Raw genomic sequence first — 5,350 nt, 5'->3', positions numbered from 1 at the left:
CGGTATAACAGTGTCGTCGAACGTCTTAAGTGAGGGGAGCGCCACGAGTGGCGACGCGGATTGCTTACTAAGTAAAGCTTACTGGATTAGCTGTGTGGGCCCACTTTGGTTTACGTGTCTTATCCACGCCGTTCATCCTTTTTATCAAATCATTTTAGGGCATTAGACGAAAAATGAAGCATATACAAATCTCAGTCTGACCACACAGTGGGAAATGGATACTTACCGTTGAAAATTTCGTGGGGGCCAGAGAAATTTTGGACCAAGCTTATATTTGTGCTTTCCATCATCCATGTCTGTGTGACCTTATCAACAGGTTGGATGACAAATAAACATCATGGGCCATTATCCCCACTGTTTCTTTCAGTGGACTGTCCCACCATGGAACACCAATTTAGATTCGTGACCGCGGGACCAACATGATATATGCCGGTTCATTAGTTTTGCCCCTCATTTTAGGGTAAAATGAAGCAAATCCAAATCTCGTGTGGACTACACCACAAGAAAATAACAATAATTAAATGTCCACCATTAAAAAGTTTTGGATTAAGTTGATATTTGTGTTTTCCACTTGTGTGACCTTATCAACAGTTTGGATGGCAAATAAGCATTAAGGTGGGATCTATAAAGTTTTAATGATGTGTTTAATCAACGGATTTGTTATTTTCATGGTATGGTGCACTTAGTTTTGAATCTTCTTTATTTTGGGCTTTATAAAATGAGCTAGTAAAATGGATGGACAGCACATACATCGCATTTCATAGAATCATTGACCTTGATAATTTTTTGAATCCATAATCAATGTCCCCACAAGGGATGTTCCTGAGCTCATAGAATCCCTATTCTTAGTGGGACAACTCTATCGGATTCACCGTAATGTAAGTCTTTCTCTATGTAATCTTTATATTTTGCCAACTCAATTTAAGGCATGAGATAAAAAATGAGGTAGATCCAAAGCTCAAGGAGACCACCACAAAACAATGGATATTGAGCTCTTGCCTTTCATTGAAAACTTTTTTTTATGGTGAAGAAGTCTTGGATCAAGATGATATTTGTGTTTTCCCTTCATTGAGGATTGTGCCACTTTATGAATTAGTTGGCTGTCAAACAAATATCACAATAGGCCCTATGAAAGCTTCAACAATGATAGTTGTTCTCTTTGTAATCTCCTATGTTTGACCTAACTCTGGATGTCTATTTTTTGGGCTCATGCCTTGGAATAAGCTGGCAAAATAAATGAATAGAATGGATGAAAAAACAAACATTACGATGGGCCTCAAAGCATTGCGCCACCAAGGACATCCCTGGTAGCAGCTTCTGCAGGCTATATGCTTTCACGGCTAGCGCAGGTAGGTACACATACGGCTGGCAATGGCCCGGGTTTGGGCTGAGTCAAGGTCAGCCCAAGCCCAAACTATTTACTAAACGAGCCAACAATTCCACACCGAACCCAACCCAAGACTAGGACCACTTAAAATATATCAAGCCCAAACCTGGCTAAATAACATGAATAAATCATATATGGTTTCTTCTCTGTTATTTTTTATTTTGTTTATGAGGGGGATCCCAAAACATGGAAATCTGACATGATGAAAGAGATTCCCTACTCAAGTTGTATGTAAAATGCTTTCAAGGTTTTTTTGTTCCCAATGTTTGGGCTGTCGTTTTAAAAGGGAAAATATTCAGAAATTAGGGAAAAAAAATGCAATAATAACAACCTTTTATCCTTTTAAACATCACATCAAGGTTCAACTCCAACTCTTTTCCAGTCAATAGAGATGATTTGGGCCGTAGGATTAAATGGGATGGAATTGCATTAGATGGGATTAACACTATTATTACACAATGATTATATATTTAGAAATACTATGGCCATGGTATTTTGACTATCCAAACCCTACATTTGGGATCAAAGCTTTCCTATGTAAAAACACTATATTTGGCGAAACATATGTTTCATGAACTATGGAATTATAATCAATAGACCAGATTCACAAGCAATGTCAGTCACTTGCATACATATACAACTCGAATGTTATGTATAAAGAGTGCAAACAGATGGACAGCATGGATAAAACATGTTCATCAATATATGGCCCACGGATGCCGTGGATTTCAACCATACAAGACCAAATGCAATTCCATCCGGCCTAATCCTAACCCTTCCCATCACCTCAAAACTCAGTCCAGAATTTGCACAGGACCCAATGCAATTCCATCCCACCTAATCCCACTTCAGCCCACGCACCAAACAGGCCCTAAAATAGAAAACATTTGTAGCTGCATCCCAACGTTGTAGGCATTCATCTTGCCCAAACCCACCTTCAAAACAAGTCAGACCAATTGACCTCGAGCCGACCCAACCCATTCCACGCCTGATTAAGGGCGGCAATGTGCCAAGTTAGGCCTGAGCCAAGCTAAGCCCAGCCCAGGCTTCAGAAATTCAGTTGAGATTAGCCCCCTGCCTAACTAGAAGAAGTGATAAAATCTCTGTTTCTTTAAGGTGAATCTTCCTAATCCAGCCGTTGATAAAGTGGGTCGCACTTACATAAAGGAACCAACATTTAGAAATAAAATCAAACCCAGCACTTTTACATCAAAATCAATGTGTTGCCTAACCAATAATTGATACATGCCAGCGTGTGGGCCAAACTAATAGGTAGTATTTGTAGGGTAGAATACAAGCCACCACACGTGGGGCAAGGTCATTGGTGCTCAACTCCACTATGCCCAAGGCCACCAGCCAATATAAATTGTTGAAAGTGCAAAGAGGTGTAAAGGTTATTAGATGAGATTTTCGAATCAAGTCGTGTAGTTGTAGGAGATTATCGATGAGAAAAGAAAATATTTGTCTTAGACACCTTGTGATGTCCATGACGTAGACCTTTTGCTTAAAGAAATTGAGAAGATGGGAACAAATGGAAGAGCGGATCAATAAAGGCAGGAGTGTGATAAAGCATATTTATAATCATGATTGGTTATTGAAGGAAATTAGAAATCATAACATGGGAAAGGAGAGTTAGTATGGGATTAACTTGGTTTGCAATAAATTACATTAATTGCAAAAGTCTTGTGGAAAGGGTAATTCACCTTTGTGTAGTTGGATGTATCTCAGGAACTGCAGTGTATTTTACACTTTCTGCTACAAGAATTTGTGATGGAATGGATGTTGTATGACATTGACAGCAACAACTTTTAGGGACCAAAACCAGATGGACTTTGTGGGTCCCACCATGATGTATATGTTTTATCTAGATTGTTTGTTCATTTGGCCAGATTATTCTAGGGCATGCCTCCAAAAATGAGACAGATCCAAAGCTCACGTGGACCGCACTACGGGAAGAACATTTAAATAGTTAGCATTCAATCTCTAATATTTTATGCAGTGTGGTTCACTTGGTCTTTGAATCTGCCTCATTTTGGGGGCCATGCCCTAAAATGATTTGTATTAATGAATGGCTGGAGTGGGTATAACACAAATATCATGGTGGGGCCCACGAAGCTTTGGCTTCCAATTATCACGAAATTTGATGGGGTCAACTCCTGTTCACGTTCAAATGGGCGTGGTGTTGTTGATGAATGCATTTAATGTTGATTTGAGAGAAATTACATGAAAATATATGTAATTTCATCAAACCAAATAGGGCCTTAATATTATCTTTTAAAGGATTTTGTGTTATTTTATATTTTACATTGATCTTTTATTTCTTTCGTACCATTGTACAGTTTTCGCTAATAATTTTTTTTCAAAATAATGTTCATACGTTTTTTTTTTTTTTCCTGATTTCATTAGAAAGGCGTCTTAAAGAAATTGTTTATATACTAAGAATGAGTAAAGTTGAACAATTTAGACAAATGTTGTACTTCTGACAAATGGTTAAAGTTTATTCAAATTCTATACTTGAAATAAAATAAAATAAAAACCCACTATGGCTTATGTATATGCTACATTGATGAAGCCCAGGATTATGATTGTCAAAGCTTTGGGGAATGCTACATTGATGAAGCCCAGGATTCTTAAAGGGATTAGCATTGCAATAGGTAAGGGAGACAAAACTCGCTTATGGGAAGGACATCTCGGTGGGGGATTCTCTCCTGAAAGATGATTTTCCAAGTATATACCGTCTCGCGCTGATTCGATCCATACTGGTAGTTGATTGCTATTCAAGACTACCAAATAATGGCATTTGAAACATCAATTGTAGAAGAAATTTACAAGATTGGGAGTTCGAAGAATTTGTGGCTCTTCACAGTCGTATCTCCAGCTGTCATCTTGAAAATACGTTTGAGGACAAGCTTGTTTAGAGGTGTGACAGTTCTAAACTGTTTTTGTTCAAATCTGTTTATTCTTCCATAGCTTCAAACTCTTCAGGGGAGGACAATTATATGTTGGGAAATGTCTGGAAATTCAAAGTTCCTCCAAAGTTATCGGTTTCGGATGGTTAGTAGGGAAGAAGAAAGTTCTGGCTGTTAACAACTTAAGGAAGAGGGGCATGATAATAACCAACATTTGTCTCTGCTCTATGGCTGATGAGGAATCGGTGGATCACATTTTCGTTCATTGTCCATTTATTGTTCAAGTGTGGTCAGCTATTCTCAACTCTTTCAATATTTCATGGTGTCTTCCTTCCTCTTCTGATGGACTGATAAAAGCTTGGCTTGGGCCAAAATTAGGGAAACATAGAATGATGATGTGGAGAATGTGTCTGTTGGCAGTCTAGTGGTTGGTTGGAGAAGAAAGCAACGGGTGATGTTTTACAGGGATCTCTAAATCTTTGGGTTCAACAATTCACAGAGTCCAGCATTTCTTAGCTGAACGGGGACTCGTTTTTCCCCATCTATAGGCTGTATTTTGTTTTTGCTTTGGAGGTTGCTTCTCCGCTATATCAGCGGGAGTTCCCTCTTTCTCTTGTATTTTGATCTTATTAATATATCTTCCGTCACCTTGAACATATATATATATATATATACATACATATATATATATACATATATATATACATACATATATATATATACATACATATATATATATATATATATGCGCTTAGGGGAATGCCAGAAGGCCATTGATAGGAAGATGAAAGACCAAATTTCATCATTCCTTACAAGTGGCAGATTATTTTCATAATCCAAAAATAAGATACTGCCCTGATGTCAATAAAGATGTAAGCATTGGAATGAACTGGCAAACTGTCATTAGCGTTCTTGAGATCAGTGTAGAGAAACAAATTGATGTGATGTATAAACATACAATAATAAAGACCAATTTTATTTTGAATATAGTAGAGCTTCAAAGTTTCTCCTACTATATAACATTTTTAATTAATTTAAAATTTTGAATGGTAAT

Source organism: Magnolia sinica, chromosome 4 (genome assembly GCF_029962835.1).
Source record: "Magnolia sinica isolate HGM2019 chromosome 4, MsV1, whole genome shotgun sequence".
NCBI classification, from domain to species: domain Eukaryota; kingdom Viridiplantae; phylum Streptophyta; class Magnoliopsida; order Magnoliales; family Magnoliaceae; genus Magnolia; species Magnolia sinica.
Note: the sequence above shows the minus strand (reverse complement) of the source record.